The 27,758-nt window shown below is 37.3% G+C and overlaps 1 protein-coding gene across 3 annotated transcripts in view; it reads right to left on the bottom strand.

Annotated features, from left to right (window-relative positions):
- Nucleotides 1–18,494, bottom strand: part of CDH12 (cadherin 12) — a 1,003,878-nt gene extending 985,384 nt beyond the window's left edge. For 2 of the 3 annotated variants that reach the window (XM_073237601.1, XM_073237619.1), the window contains exon 1: nt 18,310–18,494. The gene's annotated coding sequence lies outside the window, so the exon portion shown is untranslated. Of the gene's footprint in view, nt 1–18,118 lie in introns of all 3 variants that reach the window. The other variant, XM_073237610.1, reaches the window with a different exon arrangement.
- Nucleotides 18,495–27,758: the final 9,264 nt, after the last annotated feature.

Raw genomic sequence — 27,758 nt, 5'->3', positions numbered from 1 at the left:
ACTGCAATGATAAAAGAGTTGGAAGATTCTCCCTGGAAGAATTTATTAATTCTTTTTATTTTTTATTTAATTTGTTAATCCTCTGTTCAAATGCACATCTCTTTTAGAGGAACATTCAGTGTGAATCTAATTATTACTACTAGTCCTATAGTCCTATCCATACTCTATTCACATATAACATATTTAGCTTTCGTTTTTTTTCAGAACCAAAATTTTTAGGATTGTTATATCTTCTAGTTCTTGAACGGGGAAAATAATCTGGAAAGAAAACAATCAAATGCTTAAAAGATTTACAAATTATTGAAAACTAGGATGTCTTGAAAGACCAATTATGGATGGAAAGTAGCATATTAAAATGTACATTATTTCAAATGTCTTATGCCACTTATTTCAGGAGTTAAATATTATTTGAATATTCTTCTATTAAATATTGGATACTGAATATTAAGAGTAAAAATATAACTAAACATTACTTAGTTCTTTGAATCATGACTAGATCAAAGATAATGATCTTAATAAGGACACGGGTTTATTCAGTGATCATTCAATGGTTGTCATTATCTTCTGTGAATCTAAACATTTTCAATGGCATTATCTCACCAGTAACCTATTTCTGTCAAGGGAATTGTGTTTGCATTCACTATACAATCTTCCACTAAAAAACTACAAGTCCCACTTTCCTTCACTCTTATTTATTTCTCTCTCCTACAAAGTCAACTGTGGATCTGCGCAAATCTCTAGGGCAGCTCTGTGAAATGGCTTCATCAGCTCACTTCCAAATCAGCTCATGCTTCCCAAGTGCTGGCTGACATGCAGTGGAAGAAGGATTGGAAAGGGAAAACAAAGCAGGAATTAACTTCTATGGGGAACTTATCATCCCTATGGGTCAAATTCTATTTGATAAACTAAGTCAGAGGCCAGCTAATGCCAATGTTGTTGAAGCTACAATCTTTCTTTCTTCCCAAAAAGATAAGTAAGTTTTAGGTCAACTGTAGCAATGTCTGAATAGGAGTATATGAGTCTTCCCTTCAAAACAAGTTGTATGAAGGGTGCTCGGTGTATCAGAGAACTTTTGCCTGTATCAAGAAGTAGACCAGGAAAGGATGCCTGACCTAAAGAGAACCCACTATAGGAGCTATGCAGGGAAAAGCCTGATAATGCCTGGAGAGGCTTGTTTTGTTTTGTTTTGTTTTGTTTTTTTTAAACATCCAGTCCCTCCCTGTAAAATGGAGACAGTATGATTTAAATGAATGTTTTCCTCTGGGTGACAGAAACTCCATGGCTAGTTATAGTCAATTAATTGTAAATACTAATGCACTAGCATGATACAAATGGCCAATGCTTACATGAAAAAGTGTTCAACATCACTAATCACCAGAGAAATGCCAGCCAAAACTACAATGAGTTATCACCTCACCCCAGTCAGAATCTGTCAGGATGGCTAGAATCAAAAAGATGAGAAATAACAAGTGTTGGCAAGGATGTGGAGAAAAGGAAACCCTCATGCACTGTTGGTGGGAATCTATATTGGTTCAGCCAATATGGAAAACAGTTTGGAGGTTCCTCAAAAAATTAAAAACATCACTATGTTGTATACATGAGACCAATATAATATTGCATATTACTATACATCAATAAAAAATAAATGTAAAGGTTAAAAAAATTAAAAACAGAAGTACTATGTGATCCAGCAATTCTACTTCTGGCTATTTATCCAAAGAAAACCAAAACACTAACTGGAAAAGATATATGCACCCCATGTTCACTCTGCAGCATTATTTACAACAGACAAACATGGAAGCAACTTAAGTGTCTATTAGCACATGAATGGACACAGAAAATGTGGTATATATATATATACACAGAATATAATTCAGCCACAAAATGAAAAGAACCCTGCCATTTGTGACAACATAGATGGACCTTAAGGACAGGACATTACGCTAAGTGAAATAAGTCAGACAGAGAGAGACAAATACTATATGATATGACTTATATGTGGACTCTTAAAAGAAAAAACAATGAACTCATAGATACAGAGAACAGATTGGTGGTTGACAGAAGCAGCGGGGTGGGAGGGACAGTAAAAGGGTGAATGTGATCAAAGGGCACAAACTTCCAATTACAAGGTAAATAAGTCCGGGGTTGTAATGTACAGCACGGTGACTATAAGTAACAATACTATATTGTATATTTGAAACTTGCTAAGGGAGTAAATTTCTTTTTTTTTTTTAGAGGGCATCTCTCATATTTATTGATCAAATGGTTGTTAACAATAAAATTCTGTATAGGGAACTCAATGCACAAAAATTAATCAACCCCAAGCCTAATCCTCAACAGTCTCCAATCTTCTGAAGCATAAAGAACAAGTTCTTACATGGTGAACAAGTTCTTACATAGTGAATGAGTTCTTACATGGTGAACAGTGCAAGGGCAGTCATCACAGAAACTTTCAGTTTTGATCACGCATTATGAACTATAAACAATCAGGTCAAATATGATTATTCGTTTGATTTTTATACTTGATTTATATGTGAATCCCACATTTCTCCCTTATTATTATTATTATTATTATTTTAAATAAAATGCTGAAGTGGTAGGTAGATGCAAGATAAAGGTAGAAAACATAGTTTAGTGCTGTAAGAGGGCAAATGTAGATGATCAGGTGTGTGCCTGTAGACAATGTGATAATCCAAGCTAGACAAGGGCAATAAAACATCCACGGATGTAGAAGATTTCTCTCAAAACAGGGGGGGTGAGGTTCTAAGCCTTACCTCTGTTGATCCTAAGGGAGTAAATTTTAAAGAAAAAGAAAGCTATGTGAACTAACAAACAATTGTGGTAATTTATTTTAGGCTCAAGTGATTATTCAAAGACACAGTAAATAAACACCTTGGTTCTCTGCTACAAAACCACCGCGATCCTCTTATAGGCGGTTCTAGAAACTGCCAGTGACCACGTAACTGAAAACTTTCCCCAGTAGTGGGCATGACCACATGGATTGTTTCCTGGGAAATTCAAGATTATGACTGATCCAGAACTACTGCACTCATTTTCTTAAGTTCCATATCTGAACTTTAGCTGCAATGGAGTTATAATTTCATGTGATATGTGAATTAGAGGCTGAAGAAGAATACTGTACCAAGTCCCATGTAGACAGGACTTTGTTGTTTTTTACTGCTATATACATAGCTCTTAGAACAGGGTCTGGCATATATTAGATCACTAAATAAATGTTCATTAAAAGAACAAAATGAAAAATAATAAAATGTTCTTGGGACATCAGATTCAATACTAAATAATCTTCAATACATGAGGATCAAATCTCAAAATTTCAAGGATATTATTAGGTCTTCCGTACTGCTGCCATATGTCAGATAAACATTTTATATTACACATAAATACAAGTGAGAGTACCAATAGGTTGTTGACATTTTAGTATGCAAAAATGTTATTATGAAGAGAGAAGTAAAAGATCACATCATATTTATCCATGTACATTCTAGATAAATTGTAGCTTTGAACATTTGAACACATACTGCTTTTCATAACTATTTAATGTACACTAGAGTAAAAAATAGCCTGATTAAATACAATAAGCTATAAAATGGTAACTATAATTTACATGGACACTACACTTAAATGTTGAACCATAGGATTATCATGTGAGGGGGAAGCCTAATTTCATTATTTCCTTTGTGTGGAAGTTAAACATAGTTTAAAGAGGTGTGTTTGGACATAGGAGTGATAATGAATACACCAGCCCCATTGTGCTATATCAGCTTAGTAAGGCTGGGAATATATTTCTATAGATTCCCCTTCCAGAGGGTTGCTCATGAGAACTGACCTGAAGTATGGTTTGGAAGATAGTGGTAGAGCAACTACTACTCTTAAAGACACTGTACACAGATATTTGATGGACAGAGGCAGATAGGTGGGCCCAACTCGCCCTTGCTCTGTTTATTCTCCCATTAGCTCCTGTTCTTGATGACTGGCCATGCTAATGCACAGAAACCTCAGGCCCATCCACCCGTATTTTCTTGGCTGCTCACCTGCAGAAGCAGTTGCTCAGGTGAGGCAATATCTTCTTGTAGACCTCTGCATGAGCACCGTGTCATGACCTACCACCTCAGCGGCCCTACATGCTTGGATTCCCAGATTTCCTTGCAAGCAGTGATTGCTCCAACTGCACCTAATGCTTCCGTCCGAACACACGGAAGTTTTCCTGATTCCAGTCACCCGGCTCCCAGATGTCAGTTCCCCAGCTTACCCGCAATTGTGCAAATTCATTCTAAAAATTAATCCCTTTTCTCATGAAATTTAGAGTTTGCTCTGCTTCCATGATCAAAGCCCAATATACACTGACCAAAATAGTAATTCTAACAATATTTAAATAACAGTAGCAACACCTTCCTTAGATGGAATACTTGTGCCCCTCAAAATTCTTATGTGGAAATTCTAAACCATCGTAGATGATATTAGGGTGTGGGGCCTTTGGAAGGTGATTAGGTCATGAAGGTGGAGCCCCATGACTGGGATTAGTGCCCTTATTAGGGACCCCAGAGGACTCTCTCCCCTTGTACCACAAGAAGACAACGAGAAGAATGCTGTCCATGAAGCAGGAAGTATGGCCCTTCCCAGACACTGGATCTGCCAGCACCCTGACCTTGGACTTCAAGCCTCTACAACTGTTTGTTGTTTAAGAATAACAAATAAAAGTTTGCTATTTAAGCTATCCAGATTATGGAATATTTTTATGGTAGCCTAAAAGATTAAGGGAGAATTTACCTAAAGGTAACAGACATTTTGTAAAGTGGGTATTTTAGTCTTTTATGAAAGTTTTCCATTTAAAATTTATTTTTGTTTTTTCTATGTTAACATAATATTGTTAACTAAATATATTTGGTATTTTCTTTGATTGTTTCTTATTTCTCTTGTTTTCTTGGTGTATCCAAATTCTTTGTGTGACAAGTTAGAAAAATTAAAGGGTTGCATATACTAAAATATTTATAAGTAGAATATTCACATAAATGAATTTACAATTCATGTAAATGGGCATAATTCTTACATTTCATAAGCAGTATTTAAATTTTCCTATCCCTCCCTCTCTCCCCATCTCTCTTTTCTCTAGATGTGCATGTGTATCTGTGTGTATATTCTTGTGTATAGTTTACACTTGAACTGATTTATACCACTGGGAACTTATAATTCTCTTTAAGTCAATGTTAGTAACAAACACAGACACATAAGTAAACACTTGTTTGCACGCATGTGCTCGTACATGCATACCTACATTTTCACCTTGGTTTGTATGTGGATGAACAATTAAAAGCTAAAGCATAAAGTACATGAATTTTAGATGCAAAAAGAGTGGCAGGGAGAGAGACTTTGTACCTTGTTTATTCTTCACTGACATTTAAAAGGAATCTTCAGAAACATGTCAAAACTTTGACTCCAATTCATCAAGTGCAACTGAAATCACAAAATTGCATTCACACACAAACAAACCAGAACAAACTAAGTAGTGCAGATACTTCATTTTGTTCTAAAATTCAACATTTCTCATTATAAGCAAATGTGTAAGATGATTTACAGATTCTTTTCCCTTAAAAACAATGTGAGTACATGTGCCCATGCTAATATATGCTCACATATGTTTATAACATACAGAAGTCACACAAGAAATCTGGAATCTGGAGTAATTTGGTCATTCATCTGTTTATATATACACAGTGCATTTCCTATGTGCTTGTCTGCCAGGCACTACTCTCATCTGCGGAGATATATCAGCACACAAGATGTAACAATCTCTATTCTCCAAGTGCTTGCAGTACAAAAACATAATATGGAAGAACATGTAGAGCTGAGTAAAAGGGGTTGTACTGCCTGAGAGTTTTGTACAGTTTGCACTATTAAATAGAATAGTCACCGCAGACCTCACAGAGAAGAGGCAACTTGCACAGACACTTGCCGGCAGCTAGCCAAGTAAGCGTCTGATAAACAGAATTCCAGCCAGAGGGAATGGCTAGCTAAGGTGGAAGTAAGCCTCGGAAGTTCCAGGAAAAGAGTTGTACCAGCAGAATAAGCAAGGGGAAGAATGCAGGGGAAATAGATCAGAAATAAACTGAGGCGACACAGATCATACAGATCTTAGCATTTCCTCTGAGGTAAACAGAGAGCCTGAGGTAAACAGAGAGCCATCAGCTGATTTTCAACAGAAGGCTGACATGATCTAACATGTTTTCCAAGGGTGATCTTGCTGCTGAGACTACTCTTTGGAGGGCTAGAAGCAAGGAAATGAGTTAGGAGGCCATTGCAGTAATTCAGGTAAGCAATTATTACAACTAGAATCATGGTGAGAACAGTCAGACTACTGAGAATTGCTAGGATTCTACATACAGTTAGAAGTAGACAGGATTTCCTGGCAGATTAGATACACAACATGAGAGAAACAGAGGATGTAAAGAGTTTGATAAATTTTAGCTTGAACAACCAAAAAGATCAAAGTTACATGGCAAAATCTGAAAATCAAATATATTCATGAGTGAAGACCAACAGTTCATTTTGGACATGTGAATTTAAGATGTCTATTGGTATCAAAGGGTATCATACACCAAGTAAGCAATTGGGTATAGGAGATTAGATTTTGGGAGATCTGAGCTGGACATATATATTTGGGAGCTGTCAAACATATGGTGTTTAAAATTATGAACTTGGATTATATCACTATGTGTGTGAGTGTAGATAGACAGGAGAAAAACAAAGCTGCTTCAATATTAAGGGGAGAAGAGAAGAAACCAGCAAATAAAACTGAGAAGGGATTGTTAGTGAGAAAAAAATATTAAACTAAAGGTGTGTGGGCATCTTGGAATTCAAGTTTTAAAAACTGTGGTAAAAAGAGAGAAGTTATCTGCACCAAATAATCATTAAATATATTGAAGACAGAATAGTTTTCTATATATTCATGTATTTATGAGTTGGCAGAAAAGTTTCTGGAAGAATACATAGGAAACTGCTGGTGTGAGCAGTTCTCCCCAAGTGCAATAACAGGTGAGTAGGAAGGGAAATGAAGATTTCAGTTCAACACACTCAGCAGTAACTGATTTCTTTGCCATGAACACACACTTATTATAAAATATGAAAAAGACTTAAACAACAAAAATAACAATCTCATCTAGGTGACAAAATACATCATGACAACTGCTAAAATCACCAAATAGGTTCTATTCCAAAGGCAAAAATTTTTTAAAGCACCAGTCCTCATAATATGGAACTGTAATATAATCCCAAACTCTTAGTCATTACTTGGATTAAACATCACCTGCAAATGGCTTCTTTTACAATGTAAATATGTACCCTGAGACAGATAATGTTAAATACATAATCTCAGAAGTATTTTAAATGGCAGATGACTAAAATTATTGTATGTACATAAACAGCTAAAAAAAAGCTGTATGCAACATAAGAGAGAAATGAACATTTTACGACTCTGTGAACACAGATAAAGACAGGTTGTAGAGCTCAGGAGGAGGACTGTGTAATTCAATATACAAGGCTGTCGGGGAAATACATGGCCCTTTGAGTTTTTCACAAGGGAGCACTGAAATGCCATAGATCATTATGAAGGCTGAGGATAGTCAGGGACCAGAGCTGAGGTCAACAACTTGCAATCAAGAATTAACTAATGATCCATTGCCTTTACAGGCCAAGAGAACATGGTGAGTCAGGAATAAGGTAGGACATCCCTAGAATGGTAAATTACAAGGTAAGTGGTCACCCCAGAAGGGAAGAAATTCCATAATAAAAATGGAAATGTTAAATAACCTGGAATTTTTGGTATACAAGAAGAAAAATCTACTGAAATATTTCAAGAAATAAAGAAATGATGGGAAATAGAGACTATAAGAGGTCTTGATACTTTTGTAATTACTAGAATGCTGCAAACTGATTTCTGTCTGGGTGAAAGCCAGTTTTCTAATGCATTTTGAGTACTGAGTAATAATCCAAAAGAAAAGTAAGGAAATGCCTTCATACATCTTGTAATGTTTTTACTTGCCTATAATTTCTATCAGAGAAAGATGGGTATATTTTTTGTTTGCTTATTTTTGTAAAGGGAATTTTGGCTCTAAATTTTCAGCTTAAAATTTTCCTTTTACTTTCAGGAGCTTGAAACTTTCCTTGGCATTAAAGAATGGAAGGATAAATGCATTTACAAAAATTAGTTAAGTAACCATTAATGAAAATATCTTGGCTTTGCATTAATGTTATTAATCAGAGCCTTGTAATGGGGAAGCAAAATATGATAATTTTTCAGGGTAGTTCTCTGCAAATCTACAATACTGGGGAATTTTTCCCAAGTCTATTTGTAAAAACACATATAATTTGCTAGTTCTCCATGATAACATGAACTAAAGGACCATCTTTAAATAAATTCACTTAGAGATCCAGAATATGGCACATGACGTCTTCTTCTCCAATGCTGTAAAATTAGCATCAAACACAGAATTCCCCCATTCTTCACCTCCCCCATGGCTGTCATCTCTACAGAGTAAATCATAAAGAATAAATGAAGTTGTTTTCCTCCTGTCATTCATATTTCATACAGCTTTCTCTATAGTATGGAAGTATTTCATTTTTAGGAAGGATTAATGCCAAAGGGTTTATTGTCTTCCGTCAGAAACATCTAGCTAGCTTTGGAGAAGCCACTTTTAACATTTGCGTGCATGCACACCTCACCCTGCACCCATGGGTTATAAACCTGAAATGGAAGGGCATCACAAAGGGGCTTTGAAAGACATTTAAAATGTATTTCCAGTGAATTTTCCTTAATTTTCAAGATTTCTTAGCACAAACAGGTGCCACTAAAGACACTATATAGAATTAACAGAAAAAAGACATGGAAAGGAACCAATGACCATGTAGGATTACAAAACAGATTTTTGACTCCTTGATATGACATTTATAATTAATGTGACTTATTTTTAATTACAGATGGACTCAATTTTCTACTAGTCTGGTTTCTCCGCATGTCTGTGTATACACACACAAGAGAGCAAAGGTATGTGTTAAATGTGAATATAATTTTAAGGATGCTTAACTGAGTGGGAGACGGTGGGGAGACAGAGCGAATGTCTTCCTTTCTGATCATAAAGTTGCCCGGATGAACACTGCTGAATATGCAGCTGGTAGTCTCATGCCTTAGATGAAATTTCATACTCTTGGGAAAAATAGTAATTCATCTGCAGTTATCAGGCATAAAGCTTCATGGACTTGCATAGTAAGGTTTTCTGTAGTGACTTGGAAGTCTACAGGAACAAGGAAAGGGGCCTGACTCATTATTTGGATGTGATAACATAACCCACATGAATGTTAGGAGATAATGGACAACTTAGCTCACTGCAAATCAAACAGCTCCACGATCCATCATTAACCTAAGTGAGCCTTCGCTTTATTGAAGTAGCCCTCTAAATGAACAGGTCACAACCTGTTTGAAAGCTCAGAGATTTGTTAATGTTCCAAGGCCTTAAGAGTCTATTAGATCAGACGGCCTGAGCATGTACAAAATTGTAGGCACTACGGATAGTTAACATGCTTTGGTGTGTGTGTATAAATATTTTAAAGAATATTCTTTGAAATTCGGTTTAAACCAGGCATACTGCATTTGTGACATTATCCTGCATAAATGTGCACATGTGTCAAGTTGAAAGGAAAAGTACTCTGTAGAGAGATACTCCACAAGAGGAAATAAGTTTCCACTCTAAGCTGACTTTCATAATGCAATTAACTCCATTAGAGAGAATGGAATTTTGAATACTGTTCAAATTAAGGCAGTGCAGTCAGAAACAGCAGCAATTCTGGAAGAATTAGAATGCCCTTCTGAAGAGAGCTACTGAATTAAGCCTTGGAGGGTTTGAAGATTAAGCTGTTTAATTGTTACTTTAGGAGCTCTGGACTTTGCACAGACACAAGTCCAGGTGTTAATACTGATTTTCCTCTGTTCTCTTCAGATAACAAAACTGAATCTAAGAGCCAATTAAGACAAATCTTTAAAGGCCTTTTCCCCCTTTTTAGTGTATCCTGTGAGGTTTATTTTAATTGTAGACACCATGGGGAATCATACATTATACACGGTGAGACAGTATTGAATCAAATTGAAAAGATAACTAATAGTCCAGTTATTCTTTCTTAAGATTAAAACCATTTTTGTTTTGTAGGCGGACCCTCAAATTCCCTTAATAATCTTAACAGATCACTGTTTCAGTACCAAAGAGTAATGCAAATGGCATGATGAGTTAATGATTATTATACACACAGTCCAAGTTATATGTTACAGATGAATATATTACTATAAAAAGCCACATAATTCCCAAGTATGTCTCACTCCCTTCCCTAAAGGTTACCAAACAATATATTATCAATGAGTAAATCATTCAAACTCCTTTTATGTGTATGTGTATTTTTAGGTTAATGCATGTGCCCACATCCATTCTTTCATTCATTCACTTGTTCATTTATTCATTCACCAAACAAATACTTATAGAGGGCTCCTCTGTGCCAAGCATTACTTCAGGTCTTCCCTCCTGGGGTTTGCATTTTTTTTGGAAAACAGACAATATAATACAGTTATTAATAAGCTGAAGCAGGTCCCATTGAAAGAAAATTAAATAGGGATAAAGGTAAAGAAAATTCTTCTGGGGTAGGAAGTGCTATTTACAAACAGTGTAGCTCTGAAGTTAGGATATTTAAACCAAGATCTATAAGTTGGGTGAGTGCAAAGTCCCTGTGGCAGGAGCGACCTCATCATAAGGAAGAAAATGGAGGTGCTAAGCCAAATACTGGCTTTAAACCAAGGGAAGTACTTTGACAGCAATGTTGAAGGGTTTACATCTGGACAGAATGCAGTGAATGCGGGGGTGGAGGCGCTGGATAAAGGCAGCAGACCAAAGACCAGTTTGGAGACAGACAATAGTGGATGGATCTAAGGAAACTGATGGAGATAAGAAGTGACTGGTTTAAAGATATATGTAAGCAATGAAGTCATAAAGCCAGCAGATGCAATACTGGCACTGATTGTGGAGAGAAGGGAAGAATGAAAGTCCTCAGAGTTGACCCTAAAATTCTAAGAAATTAAATGTTATTTTGTACTTTACTGGGATGAAGAGTGGAGAAATGAGTATATACAGGTTTTGGTAAGAAGGGGCAGAAATCAAGAATTTGTTTTTAAAAAAGTTGTGTTGTGGAAGGAATGGTACCCACCCCTTAAATTCAGGAGCCACATATGTTGACTCACTAGTCCCAGTGTGATGCCGTTTGGAGACAGGGCCACTGGAAGGTACTGAGGGTTAGATGAGGTCATTAGAATGGAGTCCTCATGACGGCATTAGTGCTCTCATGAGGAGACACCAGAGCTTGCTCACTCTCTCCCTCCGTGCCAGTGCCCAGAACTTGTGCACAGTGAGTACACAGAGAAAAGACAGCTGTCTACAAACCAGGAATAAAGCAAGAGCTTCACCAGCAAGCACCTTAATTTTAGGCTTCCTCTAGAACTGGGAGAAAAGTAATTTCTGTCATTTAAGTCACTTGGTCTTTGATATTTAGTTCTGGCAGCCCAAGCAGACTAATACAGATGTGCAAGTGGACATACTGAGTAGGCATCCTAAGACTGGAGTCCGATGCTCAGCACGGGGGTGGAGACAAAGATAGAGATTTGGAAAGAAACATTCAGGTGACATTTAAAGCTGTGCTACTGGAGAGGATTACACTTCAGTGAGTTTCTAGATAAGTCAGTAGGACCTAGGAATGGGTCCCAGGATACCCTGACAATTTCTATTTATAGAAATACAGAGAACTTAAATAATGGAGAATGAGAAGGGGTCAGTGTGAGAGCAATAAAATCAGAAGACAATGACAAGTGCAAGAAAATATTTCTGTGTAAAATAATCTGAGTATTGGAATTGCTGGATTTTGAATTTTGATAGATGATGCCAAACTGCCCTCCAAAAAGTTTCCGCATTTTACAGTCCAACCAAAGCTCTATGAGATGGGTCTGTGCTTATGCAATGGTTTCATATTTTGAAGATACCTGATTTTATTTTTGTTTTTCAGAAGTAACACCTGTTTGACAATATCATTATCTGGAGGTGTGTGTGACCTTCTGGGTTGGAGATCCCATGACTATATTTTCATTTCCCTCCTCACTGGTGTCATAATCGGAGGTGTGGGAAAGTTGGGGTTCCTATGGCCAAGATCCTCACTGAACTTACACCACCTGATGATGTAACTGGCCTGTTGCTGGGCTACCGCTTCCACACCTTTAGGCAATAAGCTATTATTGTGCTATACAGAGAGCTCGGCCCAGGCTCTGGGAGAAGGCAGAGACGCTAGTGCTTCACCTAAGGCCGGGAGAACAAGCCGGGTAATAAACCCTTTCACCCCAAAGAACATTTTGCTGTCGACTTTTTTGGTCACTTTGAATCCACAGTGAACTTACCTGGGGCTGAAATCCATTGGCAAGACAGGAGGCATATAAAATTCCTTGTTAAATAAACATGAAAAATTGAGATTTGAATGTACTATGGAATAAATATGTCATTAATACTTCTGTTAAAATTTATTTTTTTATGTTTAGTTTATACAGGAATTTGCTTTTAGATTACTTGACACAACTCTAAATGTGGTTGCAACAACTAAGATTTTAATACTGACTTTCTTCTAGATTAGGATTTCATAGCGCTGACCCTCTAGCAGGAAGTTTAGCACAAATACTAGATACTGATTAAGATAACTAGATACTTCGCTATGAGACATCCTTCTGCTTCAGGAAAGTGTTCTTGGCTTCCCATTCTTGACTATATGAACATGTAACATAGAACCTTGCCAAGCACTTACTTTTCACTCTTCACTCACTATCCTGTTGCAAGGAAGAGTACAGTTTCAGTGAAATCTTGCTTTTAAATCTGCCTCAAGTCACAACACTTGGAGTAATGGCTGCCCTTCATGGAAACAAATATTGACTCACAAAGTTGTAGAAGGACATATCACTTGGATTCAGTGTTATTTGCTCACTGCTTCAAGCAGTCCCATATTCTCTCCTCAGAAATAGTTTAAACACATCATAACATTAAGCACTAATGAGAGCATCCCAATATTTTTTTTCTATTGGCAGAACAGTCTATTAATTTCCTCTAGTTCTCAACATTTGGCAAGCATTTGGATCACTCTCAATTAAAATTTAAAACTATTGCTTTGGATAAATTAATTATCATTTATAAATTAATCACATTTCGGTTGATTATTTCCTAATAATCCTTTTTAATATTCAAGATATTATTTTAATACAGGTCAAAATCTCAGCTAAAATTATTTACTATGTGCCTTTTGAATACTGTTTCACCTGCATTATTAAAGTTAATGACATATTCTAATTGTATCTTCCACCTCTGCCCTGGCTATTGTAAATTTTCATCTTCTCTTTGTTGCTTTGAAGTCTTGGGAGCTTCTCGGGTGAAATCTGAAATTAGCACCCATACCCGCGACACAAGGAGAGACCAACAAAAGAGGCAGCCCACTCCAGATTTAATAAACAAGGTGGCAGATTTAATAAACAAGGGAATTCACAGACTAAGCTTGTCTTGGGTGGCTACAAAGCTGTGGATCTCTGCATTCACCCACTAGAATCTTAAAAGTTTATATAGATGACTTAACTGGGCTCAGTCACATATTCAGTTCAGTCTCATAACACCTTATTTCCTCAAGGCTATGTCCTTGAATAGCTCCCAGTGTGGGAATGGTGGGCAGAGTGTACATTTCAAGGACAGGAGAGGGGGTAAACAGCCTCTGATTGCCTGGGTCCAGCCCAAGGTCTATAGGAGGTCACAACCTCTAGATGACCTCTTCCAACACACTACGACCTTGATCCATCATTTTCCTTTCTATTGATTTCTGTCTCATCTAGTCACATACTCAAATGTCTAAAAAAAGAAGTCCCACAACCTTTCCTTGACTCTGTACTTTACCTCTAGCTACCTCCAGTTCTCCTCTTCTCTTGACTTCTAAGTCTTTTGAAGCATAGTGGTTAATGTGTCATCACAATCTAAGCTTCACTGATCCCTTAAACTACCTCTCAACTGAAAGCATTCTTGCCAGGAGTAAGTAGTTTGGAGTTTTTGTTGCTGTTTTTTTTTTTTTAAGATAAGTAACATAAAGACCAGTTCCATCCCAACACAACAGGTAAATTTCAGCACAGAACAACTCCTGGCCACCACGTTTTCATCGAACCCAGTAGTCCAGCTCTGTAGTTAATGTCTACAATTCAAACTCATCATAGTCATGGAAGTTTAAAGGAGAAACACCTGGGTATTGTCTATGCAGTAATGTGACACTAAATTGAGAGAAGAAACCACCCATCAAAAAGTTAAGCAACTCGCCCCAAAGTATCCACAAAAAAATTCTCAAAATTTGTACTTAAACCGTTTTCTTGACTCCCATGCTTTGATCTTTCCACATGATCATGCAGATAATGAATCGATTCTCATCTTTGCATGGAGAAAAACATTCTTTGCATAATAATTTTCAAACAATAGGAATCACAGCATCTACTGATTCTATGGCACACTTCAGATGTGATTGATCATACTTGTAACTAGCATCCTAATTTGTGATAAATTTCTGTTCCCTACCTATGCCCCCATGTTTAATTATTTCTTTGGCAATTGGAGCTAAGAATGCATCAGCCAGTCATTTGAATATATAGAGTTAGAAGTGGATATATAAGTCCTGCATTTCTCTAATGAGTATCAGTGTACAAATTGGGGCCTCACCTTCTTCACACAAATATGCATGAGATGTATACATTTTTGAAACAATTTTACATTGTTCAAATAACATCCCTTATAGTCAAGGTGATATAAATCCATTTACAGATAATAACTTAGATATGCAAAGAGCAAGGGTTATGAAAAAAAACACTATACCAAAAAAAATAACTGAAGCACACTGAAAATTTATTGTATCCCTTAATACCATGAACTATGATAGACTTATATGAAACTGAATGAAACTAATTTTATAAAAAGAATAAACATAGGGTCTGTTTCAATAGTTTAATGCATGCTTATTAAATTAGGTGATAATTAATAATGGAATAATTTAATTCTTGAACATTTATCCAGGACCTCACAAAAAAGTAGACTAATATATGAAGTTCATCTGTCATTTGATTTTCAAGTCATAACTTCCCTTTAGTTTTTTCTAAAAATGTTACATACTGCATATTATTAGTCATTTCATCATGTGATGCTTAAAAATAACTTTGAGTAACCACTATTGATATTCAACACAGGTGTCATTATTCACATTCACACATGCACACACACACATTTTCCTTTTAAAATTTGGTGATGATATATCACCCTTTTAGCACAGTAACTCGGAGAGAGAAAAAAAAAAGCAATTACCTTAAAGCCAAAATTCAAAATGCTTTTAAAAACTGTAAGAATGTAAATTGTTCAATGACCATGAATTAGTAAAGTAAAAGGTAAGTTCCCAGGAAAAATCACAAATTTTCATTCCTTATTTAATAATTATTTAATAATTAATTCAATCATTCCTTAATAATTACTTTTCACAATATTAGTTGAGCTTTTTATAAAAATAAAACTATTTGTTAGACAGGAAGGGTGAACTAATTCCCACATATATCTTAATATAAATAGAATCACAAAGGAGTGCCACTTATAAGCAAAATGTTATCTATTGATGTGGTAATGTTGACAGCATAACACAGGACACAATTACTTTAAAAACAGCTTTAATTTGTTTAAAGACTAAAGGAATAGTTATCTTACCTTAAAGGAGACATCTGTAATCACACTTCTCCTTTGGAAGTATGAAGACATTTATGACAGCATCTACTAGTAGGTCATTATTACACAAGTCCTTTAGATTTTATATTTTTACATGAAAACATGACTGAAGGGAACCATCATTCTACACATCTTCCTATCACAATTGTTAGACTGATTTAATGATATGACATTTAAATGGCATAGGTGTGAAAACACAGTAATATTTCACATTTCATGTAAGAGCAGTTTAAGCTATTTGCAGTTCGTTCATGAGCAAGATTGATTTGATGCTCATCGCAGTGCTCTTAAAGAGGTAGGAATGACAGATCCTCTTACCAACCACAAAATGATAAAAGATCGATTGAGTCCAACCAGTATCACAGACTATTACATGAAATACTCTGCTGAAAAGATGCAAAAGATGCTCTATCCAAGATCAGTGCTCCATCCTTAATAAATGCAGTCCCATTAAGGCATAAGCATGTCACGTGAGGCATTAACAGAGATTTTATTTTTCCTATAAACTAAGCACTGCTTTTGCTGTGATAAGAACTTAATGTGTATCATCCCACATGTAGAACAAATGACACCTTCCTCTCATAATAATTCAGCTCTCTTTGTGGGAATTATCTAAAATGATTACATCACTTAGCAGGTCAGTGGAAGGAACGAGGTCTGGTAGAAAAAAAAAAGCAATCTTGGCTTGAAAACTTCCCCCGGCTGCTTGAAAATGGTACACAGCAGTAGAAGTTAAGAATCCAGAAACTGGAGATTTGCTGAACACAACAGAAAAGCAAATGGGATTTTTGTTTTATGGGGAAAGGGCTTAACACTGGTGGGGCTAAACTTGGAAGTTAGTCTTTGAAGTAAGAGCTATTAGTTAAAGGGAAAATACATTATATTCTGGAATTGGATTTTTAAATTAATATGGAACCTCTTTTTACTCCAGTAGTTTCTATGCAGGTGGAGGAATGGTCATTTACCTCATCACTGAACAAGCTAATGTGCTGGTTAAATTAGTTAAGTGGAAGCTCCTTCTCTGTGCGTGGCAATGTTCTTAAGCATTCCAGACCAATTTGTCAATCAACTGCTTACAGCTTGGAAAAAGTAACCAGCTGCCTTTCAGTTCTGAAGAGACCTCCTGGAATCATGGAAATAGTTACAATAAAAACCTATTCAGTTAAATTCCTTTAGGACTTAATAATGAAGACATATAAGTTAAAGTGATTCTCAAATTGGTTAGGATAATTTCATGAATAATAATGCCATTAAATGATGAGGTTCAGTATTTCTGGACAGGCTGTGTGTCTGGGAATTATTTTATAAATCTTAAAACTGGTCAGGTGTGCTGAAAAGATCATGTGAACTAATAATACCTGGTTAGCCAGGCTGGATTTTCATGTTTCAGTCATATATACTGTATGGTAAATACATTTTCAGGACCTACTTTAATTTTTTTCCTCTCAGTATGTAAGGTAATTTTCTAGCTGAGCACTTTGTGACTAAGCTTCAAAATACTTGATGAGAAATTGAAAATCATGAAATGGTCAGAGAACCAGCCAAAAGTATGTCAGTCCCCTCTCCAGAGTACAAACAAATATGTGTATGAGACCAAGCACTCTGAACTACAGAGGTTCTTAGCCACTGTGATTTCCATGTAGAAAGAGACAAATAATGATGTCTAAAAAGAAGAAAATATTTTATGAAGTGCTGAAGGTCTCTTTGAAAAATGATTTCCTTGCATGTCTTATCCTGCACATATTTCTTACTTTTTGAATGTACCACCAAAATGAGTAATACCCTTAAGATAATTTTGAAATGCATATTATATAACCCACAGCAGATCTGGTAATCTGTATCTCTCCCATTTGTCCCAAATTAGTTTTGTGGTATGAAACTCAACTACATACTGAGAGACTAGCTATTAAAGCATTTAAATAGTTCTACAGTTGTACTTAATAAAAAATGAAGTTTTAAAATGTACAGGTCTTAATAAACACCATTGGAGAAGAAGATGGAGGTGTATTTTAACAAAAAATCAATAGAAACGGGTATCTGTTTGCAAATAATGCATTAGTTACTTTGCCGTAAAAAATTAGATTTCAATAAAGCCATTTATAAAATAACCAACTGAACACCTGGCATACTGAATTATTTTCAATTGAAAATGTAGCCATGCCAAAGTAAGGTACAATAGCGGTTCCAATATTTCTTTCCTTCCCCTTTTAATTTAACCTCTCGCTCTAAAGACTGGGGACTTATTTAGAACTTACCGAAGTTTCCTCCAGCAAAACCACGCACCAATTCCTAATTCAGATGCCAGATCTGTGTGCAGCCTCCTTCAGCATCTGACTACGCTAGGCAACACTTTATTAATCATGTATGAATTTCTGTGCGTGTTCCCCTGAAGCGATCACACACGATGCAATCCCAGGCAAAAAAAAAAAAAAAAAGGAAGCTTTACCTGGTAGCAGAAACGGCAGCTGCAAGAGCAGCGGCTGAAACGGCAGCTGCTGCACAGCCCAGCCTGGCGCCGAAGGTGAGACCCTTCCTTCTCTCGCGCGCGCTCTCGGTCCCTTTTTTCCTTCTAAATCACTGTTGCAGCAAACTGCCTTGCATTCTGTCCCCTTTCATGCACAGAAGGTTCTCCAAGCCAGGCAGCCTGCAGACACCACTTTCTTCCTGGAAGAGGCTGCCTCTCTTCTCAGAAACGCTTGGACCCCTAGCTGTGGCTCCTCCACGTTTACCCTTCAGATCAATAAAGCTCGCGGAGCGGCTGGGGCTCCACCGCAGAGACGAGTGGCCGGCCAATGGGGGCCCAGCCCTCCCTCCCCGCCCTCAAAACAAAACGCGGCGTGTCGTGGACACCGCACCGAGTTGTGAAAAGTAATTGAACCCTGTATTTGAAATGTATCTTATTTGTTCTTTCTTCCCCCCTAGCGTTCGTTGTATAATGCTTTGAATGAATCGGGCTCCATAGCTCTCAGAATGCGCATTAAAAAGCTGAGGGGAGGGGGGCGGTTCGGAGCTGAGAAAGTGAACCCCTGGCTTAGTTTGCACCTGGAGCATACGCGTTTCAGGGCTTGAGGTGTCAAGGTTGAGCTGGAGGACTTCTGAAAATCAGAGACACAACTATTAGCTGGCAGGCGAAAGGCATGGGTTCTAGTCCCCACTCCACTATTTAGCTTGATTCTTTTATCTTGTGGAACAGGAAAAAAACCTGCATTTCACCTGCAAGTTGTCTCATTCGCTAAACGTTCTCCCAACAAGAATCAGCTCAGAATTAGATGATGACCTTATCCAAGCAATTTCTACGAATTCATTCTGAACTTCGTCCAGATTCTATGAAGAAGTGTTCAGAGTATATGAGGTAGTTTAGTGTGTTTCACTTTGGCATGTTTATGTATTGCAAGGCTCTTTTATTAAGATTAACTTCTTTGAGGGATTTGTTAGTGATTACTTGCAACGTTATAGAATATTTTGATGATAAAAACATAACAAAAAGTAACTAATTACTTCCTCCCAAATCCCAAAACTACAGTGCATGTTTTTCCCATGATGATCTTTACATTTCTGTGGGTTCACAATCTGGGGGACTGTCTCCTGGTTGAAATTCAAACCTGCCCCCCTCCCACACACAGAAGGGCAAGGAAAGGTTAAAGAAAGAGGCAACTGTTCCAAATTGGTAGGTGGTAGTTTTAATAAGCAAGGGGATTTACAGAGAGAGTTTGTCTTGGATGGCTGCAAGATGAGTAGGTCCCCACAGATGGCTACCACAATCTTACAAGCATATATAGAGGCCTAGATGGAGGTCAGTCACCTATATGGTCTACATGTTCTCAATTACAAAATACTCTTTTAAGGCTGTTTCCTTGTAGTATGGGAACAACCCTAACACACATTCCAAGGATAGGGGAGGGCAATACAGAGCCTCTAACTGCCCATCCAGCTCGTGGATTAACCTGTAGTCATGGCCTCTCAGTGAACCCTCCCAACAATTTTACCGCTGAAGTGTTAAGTATTGAATAAAAATTTGCCTAAACAAGTTCATCGGGAATAATTTAACTTTCTATCCAAGAATCTAAGTCACTTTATGATTTCTATGCCAAGAATGCAGCAATTTGGGGTATAATTATTTAATCTGAGTATGTTAAAAATCTTAAGAGCGCAGAATTTCTTGACAGTTTTAAAAATATAAATAAATACCAAAAAGATTGGCAGCTCAAACAACTGCACAATAAGAATGTCTTTTCAATGTCACTGTTAAATAAGAATAAAATTAATGTATCTCTCTGAAATCTTTTTGTTCATTGAAGTAATACAAATGGTTGATGCATTTGGTGTAGCCAAGCTTTGTGTGTCCTGACAAGTTGAAATAGCTTAGGGAGACTTGACAAACAAAACAATTTTGTTACCTGTCCATCATGTGAAGGAAGCCTGGGGAAGTGTAGTATTTACAGCACTGTATGCCATGTCACTATAGAAAGGGGAAAGCTAACTCTATTGTAACTCACTCATGTAGCCAATAAAATTTTATTCAGGGTATTCTACAGCTAAGTGTAGTCACCCAGCTTTTGTGAAGAAAGGAACATGCTAATGAAATGAAAATCATAAACATTGCTCTTGTGATTGTAAATTTTATTTTATAATTGTGTAAATTTTATAATCATAAAAAAATTCTTAATTTTATAATAAAATCTATACATTTATTTGAATTCATTTGTTGACCACAAATAACAACTCATTGAATACAAAATAATGTCTGTTCTGTAGGTCAGTAGTTTTCAGTGTACCAGTAGTACACGAATCACCTGGGAACTTATTGCAAATGCAAATTCTCAAGTCATTTGCCATTCCTACTGAATCAGAACCCTTGAGAGTGCTATCCAGAAATTTATGCTTTAATAGCCCTTCACGTGATTCCAACGTGAATTCGAGTTTGAGAGTCACTGCTCTAAGGAAGGCGTCTATGCCCTACGGCAGCAGACCTTTACCTTCTTGTATAAATAAAGTTTTATTGAAGCGTAGTTACACCCTGTCTTGCCAATGGGTTTCAGCCCTGGGCAAGTTCACTATGGATTCAGTGTGACCAAAGAAATGACAGTAAAATGTTCTTGGGGTGAAAGAGTTATGCCCAATTTTATTTACATGGTGGCAGGTCAGTCATTAAAACCTGATTCATTCATAGCGAGTCTGCATGCAGCAAGCCAGTCTCTGCTTCTGGGCCCCTCTTCCCACATAGCCATCCTCTGGCCCTCTGGCCTCAGCACTGCCACCACTCCAGCCTCTGCTCCACTCTTCTGCAGCCATGCCACGGTGTCACCCAGAGCACTGGGCAGAGCTTTTTATATAGCGTCAATAACAATGTATTGCTCACACATGTGTAGTGAGCTAGCCAATCAGAACCAAGTGAGAATCCTGGCCACAGGAATTTTCATTTTATCCACACTCCACCCCTCCAAGATTCTCCCTTCTGAATCTATGTGCCCTTAATCCTCTGCAATGGTCCCTGTGTGAGAAAGCAGGAGCATTGTAACCAAATTCCATAATAACAACAGAGGCTATGACAATATATAAATAACAAAAATTACAACAAATTATAAAAACCCTCAAACCTGTGAAGATCCATTGCATCCTGGCTGTATTCAAACCAGTTCTAAGAAATTATAATAACCCTCAAGCCTGAGGAGATCCATTGCCACCAAGTGGTCATCCTGTTTGTATTCAAACCAGTTCTACTCAAAGGAGTTAACCAGAAGGACCGTGGATAGGTCTTACAATACCCACCTTTTCCAGCCTCTCCAGCAAGAAGTCTTGCAGACACACAGGCCGATCTTGTTGCTTTATCTCTGCCTTCTGCTTCATCTTCAGCAGCTTGAACCACTGCTCTGGTCTCAACTGCCACAGCTGCAGTCATCCAATTATTTTCTGTTTGCTCCTGCCTTTTCAAACCAACCCACATCTTGGTCCTAGCAACCCTCATGGGGCCTTTTAAATTCTTTCTTCAAGAAGCAGGACACATTTCCTTTTGTGCTTGAGCCTGAGGATAGAAGCAGAGCATGGAGTTCTCCACGACCTGAGGAGGGGGCTGCACCTCTCCGGCAAGAACCTGCATTTGCCAAGTCCTTCTGGCTTTCCACCAGTTTTCAACTAGTGGGGTCTCAACTGAGGAGGGGCTGATGCCTCTGGCACTGGCAGAGCCTCTACCTCCACCTGTTCGTCAAACCTCTGCTCCTCCATTTCTGGGACTTACAACTCCACTACATCTTTCTCTTGCCCCACAGCACCTGGCAGCCTGCATGCAGTTGCTTCTCATGCTGCTCCTTCTCAGGCCTCTTCCTCCACCTGCCCCATGGCACCTGGCAGCCTGCACTCCCATAGTGCTTCTTCCCTTGATGCTCCTTCTTGTGCTGCTTCCTTTCAGGCCACAGCACTTTGTAGTGACACCATTTCATTTAGCTTTCTGTAGGGGTGGACCCAGTTCTCCACCCCTTCACAGTACCATATGTCCACAGGGAACATTCGAATGTCTCCCCATCCATAGGTGCAGTCTATTCTTTTTCCTTGGTACCAATGAATCCTGCTGACTATGCCAATTGTCTTGCCAATGGGTTTCAGCCCTGGGCAAGTTCACTATGGATTCAGTGTGACCAAAGAAATGACAGTAGAATGTTCTTGGGGTGAAAGGGTTATACCCAACTTCATTTCCACAGTGGCAGGTCAGTCACTAAAATCCCATCCACTCAGAGCAAGTCTATATGCAGCAAGCCCGTCTCTGCCTCTTGGCCTCTCTGCTCTCACAGCTGTCCGTTGGGCCTCTCAGCCCTCACAGCTGTCCTCTGGTTCTCTGTCCTTGGTGCTGCTACCACTCCAGCCTCTGCTCTGCTCTGCTCTCCTATAGCCATGACATGGTGTCACCCAGAGCACTGGGCAGAGCTCTTTATATAGAGTCAATAGCAACATATTGCCCACATGTGTGTAGTGAGCTTGGCCACAGAAACTTTCATTTTATACACACACCCATTCTTTCCATATTTTCTATGACTGTTTTTATACCATGATGGTAGGATTGCATGGTTGCCACAGACACCTATGATCTGGAGCCTGAATTATTTACTACCTGTTAAGACTATCTATTTACCCCTACCTAGGGCACTATAGGATGTGCTTATTAATTAAGACTGTGGTAAGAAGAGATAAAAGTTTCATTTGAAGATGGAGTGGACAAGATCAGATTAATGAAATCAGTGCGATTTGAAATAGATTGAAAATGATGATGTGGTAAATTATATTGGTATATATATTTACTGCTCTGCCCTGGGGGAGGAATATACTTCTCCTTTGCAGTCTTGGTATATGACTTGCTTTGAAACATGAATATTGAATACTGAAGAATAAGTATAAGTTTGTACCCACTTTATATAGAAGCTTTTCTATCAGCCTGGGTCTTTGATTGAAGAGAACATTCAAGTCTTAGCCATCCCAAGATGAACAAGTGGCTTGAGAGGGTAATAAAGTTTTATTTGTAACAGTGAGATTTAGGGGTCATATGTTACCACACCTGAAAACTCAGTCTATCATGACTATACAAATAAAGAGAACCAAAACAATCAGAGGTTAAGAAAGCAAGTGCTAAAGCTGAAGTAACTGGAACAAGGCATTTACCTGGAAACTCAAAAGTTTCTTTGGAGAAAGAATAATAAAACTAGTAGATTTTCTTTGAAGGAATGCTCTGAAAAGTAGGAAATGATTATTAAAAGAAATTATCACAGATAATTAAAGCTAAGGAGATAGAAATTAATTCTTTTGCAATGGAGGTTCATGGAAGATCGTTTAGAAGAGGAATTACATCATCAAAATTTTGCAATAGGAAGATTACTCTGTTGGCTAAGGAGAGAGAGAACAACAGTAAACAAAGGAAAATTCATCACAAGGCTGTGAAAAATTAAATCATGATGTACTATGGGCTAGAACTCAGGCAATGTTACCCCTATAGTCAATGAGTCAACAAGTTCCTTCAACTTGACTTCCTAAGTGCCATAAAAAGCATAAATTTATCATTTATTTTAACCATGATTGTCTTTGTTTTGGTTCAAGCTTTCACCTTCCATCCCTGCACATATGTAGCCACTGCTTAATGAGTATCTCTCTCTCCTCCACATGTCTGTAATTGGTCAGCTATCACTTTGCTTCACAACTTCTTTAATCCAGGACCCATCCAGGCTGCTGGGAAATTTCCAATCTCATAGAAGAGGGAAAGAAGACAGAAACCAGGAGATCTCATTCAAGCAACAAAAACAATAACTTTTGCTCAAAAGTGATGATCATTTCTGTATAAATTTCGCTAGCCAAATAACTCATAGACATATTGCTGAGTATGATATCGATGTGACAGATGCATAATCTTCCTAGAGGAAGAGACTCATGGGAAGGTCTGGTGGTTATTTTAAAGAATAATATAATCTACCACATTCTACTCTGAACCTAACAACAAAAAGATGAGGTTGCCTATCAGCTGGTTTATACATCTACAGTGAATATCATATTTTCTTCATCTTTGTTTTAACATTACATATCTAGTATTTATTGTTAAGCTGAAATTACTTTGAACAGAAAAAAATTGCACAAGAATAGCAAGATTTTATTGAACTATGAATGTAAACAGTAGAGAGAATTAAAAATAAGACTGTTCACTGTTTTAAATCTTAAAGATTATGCATTGTTGCTTGTATTCTCTTTAAAATCAAAAGCCTGTGCACATAGCTTGTGTACCAGGTTACCTCCAAAACCAGGGTAAAGAGGCTTGATTGAAGCGGCCACTGTGAGTAACATAGCCTGATTTCACTGAGATTTCTGGAGAAGTATACAGAATACCACCAAGAATTTTCCAATCAAATTGGAAATTGATTGGCTCCAGACTTACTGATCTAGACTGTCGCTCTCTTGAGATATATACACCTGTAGGCACAGTGACTCCCACCATAATTTTCAGAGGCAGTAAGCAAAAACAAGCTATGCTCACCTGAGGGATTCACCTTGAGCAAGAAAGTGGATCACAGCCATATGGATCTGTCTTTCTCAGCTACAACTGATATGAGAGAGTCCAAGAAAGTGTAAACTTGTCATCTGATACCCTAGGATAACAAGGGACAAAAGGAAAAGATAAGTTTACAGTACTGTGATAGCAAATATTTTGGAATATAGATTAAGGCAGAATATCCAGACGGTCTAGGTTAAGCTTATTAGAGCAGCAGATACACAGGAGCAGGAGGGGAGGAAAGGAGGTGGTAGACCATCCAGTCTCCGCCCAGAGATGGGCCTGCCTCCCGTAGACCAGCCCCTTTGGTGGTTCAGCTGAAAAGAAAAAGATCCAGTCTCTAGTACTTCCCCAGTTTTGGAGCATGTGCGCTTATAACGAGACCTTGTCTGTTAATGACCCTGAGGCCATTATAATATCATTTACATTGTACTTTGAGCCCCACTGTGGGTTCCACTTGGGTACTTGTAGGAAAAATGACAAATGCAAACTTGAAAGAAGAGGCTGAAGGGGAGGAACTAAGGCAGATCCAAAGGGTGGTGTGAGAACAGCAAAATGGGAGGGAGGAAACCAAATAACCCCCTTTAAAAAGACACAATGTAAAACCCAGAGAAGGGCTACCCATCCTCCTGGTCAGCCAACTTCTCTGTCTTTGGAACATACTTTCCTTTCGCTTCACTAAATTAAAAACCATTTGCAACTTTAACTCTTTATCGGGTCTCTCAAATGAATTCTTTCCTTCAAAAAGACAAGAACCAGGGAATTCCACAATCCACCTCCCAGTAACAAGCTGATGATTCAAAATAACTGGGAAGAACCTACTGCCAGAATGTGTAACAGGAAATAAGAGATTTGATTAGTCATCTGATAACAATAATAAAATATTACAACAACTATTACTAATAATAAATAGGGTGTTTACTGAGCACTTACTAGATATCAGGCATAGTAGTAAATATTCTACTTATATTTTCATAGCACATGTGAAGGTAGTAATATTATTTTCTCCAGTTTACAAGTGATAAAACTAAGTCACAGAGGAGTTAAATAACATTTAATGGTTGTAAACGTAATAATCAGTGGAGTCAGGATTTGAATCATGGCAGCTGAAATCCAGAGCTCATTTTCATAATCACTAACCTCTAATGCTTGCCTCTAATACTTCTTTATTGCCATATGAATACAAAGTCTGGGTATAGCAGCTTTATAGTTCTTGATCTCAATGGTGGAAAAAATGTTGATTATTATTAAACAGCATTTTTCCCTCATGAATGACTGATACTTTAATCATCCATTGAACAAATAATTATTGAATTCTGCAATGTTCATGGCTTTGAGTTAGGGGAGAATGCAAAATGGTAAACACTGTAGCCTGTAGATACCAAAGAAAAAGGCTTTGACCTTCAGAAATTTATAGCAACTACGTATTTTACAACCAACGAAATAAAAACTAAGTATTCTTACAATGAAATACAATTTTGTCCCAAGATTATAAATGCATCTCCATTAGAAACAGAAATAAATATAAGGGAAATAAATAGAAAGGAAAAAGATGAAACTAGCAGAAAGCACAAAACACTAAACTTCAGACTCAGCCGAGTTGCAAACAGATAAAGATCAGACCTACTTTAGTAATTTTCTCATTCTTGATTAGAAATGTGTATGGAACTCAGCTTTGTATGGAAGGAACTAATTTTTAAAGACTGTGTGTGTGTTTGATATAAATATTATTTCATTTAAATTTTCCAACAATAATATAAGAAGATATTTTATTTCCATTTTATAGATGGTAAAACTGAGGCTCAGAGCAGAAATATTCCTTTACTCAAGGTCATGCTGACAAATCAGTGTCAAGATTCAGGCTTATAATTCATATTCAGTGGATCTCATTCTAATACCTTTTTTTTCTCTCAAAATGGCACCCACCCAAACTAAGTTACCTGATTTAGTACCACCTGATAATGATACTTTCCTCATAGTCTGTGAACTTCCATTAGAATCTAACTCTCATCTTCCTTTTATCTGCTACTCCCCACAATGGGAAACACTCTAGCTAGGTATATTTTGGGGACAGTGATGGGTATATTGAAAATGGAAACACAAGAAATATGAGTAATACTAGTATGTCCTGAGGATGTTTTGGAGAGACCACAAAATACATCTGGGTTTAAACTGGGTGGTAAAAGACAGTACAATTTGGATAGGTAAAAAAGGTTTACATATTCAGGCCTAACGCTTCTATAAATTATCCTGGTTGGGATCTAGAACTTGTGTTATGGCAAATTAATAAACATATGAATTCAACATACATTAGATCAGCTTTAATATTAATAGTTGTTGATTTTTTAATCCACTATAAATCGAGAAAGGGGCACCATTATAAAGCAACCATCATTATCCTGGGATGGTTATAGCATGGATTAAGAAATGAGGAATAAATGAAAATGCAATTTTAAAATAATTTTGAAATAAAAAATTATAAGATGTCATGACTTCCTGAGTATAGATCATAATGCACAGGACGATCTTAGACCCTAACCTGAACTTTCACATTTAAATAACTAAAGAAATATTGGTGCCATCGACTGATGTTGGGAAGTTTAGAGTTAGCATTACTTGCAGAGAGAAAATGGATCCAATTTAATATTTATTTTTACAAAGAAAATTTAAATCATAAAAGTATTTCAGCAATACATAACTACATATCTAAGTCTCAAATTCACAAATTACTAGTGTGAAAAAATTATAAAATAAGTGTATAAAATACATTAGATTTCACAGCTGTCACAGGATATGCACTCTAGAAATTCAAGCATATGTTAATTGCGTAGGAGTACAGCCTAAGTCCAAAAATCTGAATATTGTTTGTATTTGAC

This window comes from Manis javanica, chromosome 1 (assembly GCF_040802235.1).
Source record: "Manis javanica isolate MJ-LG chromosome 1, MJ_LKY, whole genome shotgun sequence".
NCBI classification, from domain to species: domain Eukaryota; kingdom Metazoa; phylum Chordata; class Mammalia; order Pholidota; family Manidae; genus Manis; species Manis javanica.
This window is presented reverse-complemented; position numbering and strand designations above follow the sequence as displayed.